The following is a 479-nucleotide window of genomic DNA, read 5'->3' on the forward strand; positions in this document are numbered from 1 at the left end:
CTTTCTCAGCGCTGCTCCTCTGCGCTTGTCCGTGTCCCCCCGCTGCTCTGCCCTTGCAGAGCCGAGGACAGAGGGGAGGAAGAGCTGGTGGGCCTTGGGCTGAGTTTCCTAGGGGTTTCTTGGGCTTTCTTGCAACCTCAATGTTTAAACCTAATGTCTTGTATTTATTCTAAAATGGCTTTCATCTGATTTCCCTCTCGGTTAACAATTTAGCTGTCAAAATCAATAACGGCGAGGATCTGTCCCTGGCCGCCATCAGCTCACGTTACCGTCCTGCAATTACTCCGTGGTGGAACCGCTGCCGGGGCTTTGCTGGGGAATTATCAGGTTACTAATGAAGCCCGGGCAGAGGCGGGCGGCCAGACGCCGCGGCGGTGGGTGCGATCCCCGCTGCCGCACCCGATCCCGCCCCGCGGGCAGTGGGGGGCTCCGGGGCCGCGGCCGGTCCCGGCCGTGCGGGGCGGTGCTGCCCCGGAGCC

This window comes from Grus americana, chromosome 20 (genome assembly GCF_028858705.1).
Source record: "Grus americana isolate bGruAme1 chromosome 20, bGruAme1.mat, whole genome shotgun sequence".
Classification (NCBI taxonomy): Eukaryota; Metazoa; Chordata; class Aves; order Gruiformes; family Gruidae; genus Grus; species Grus americana.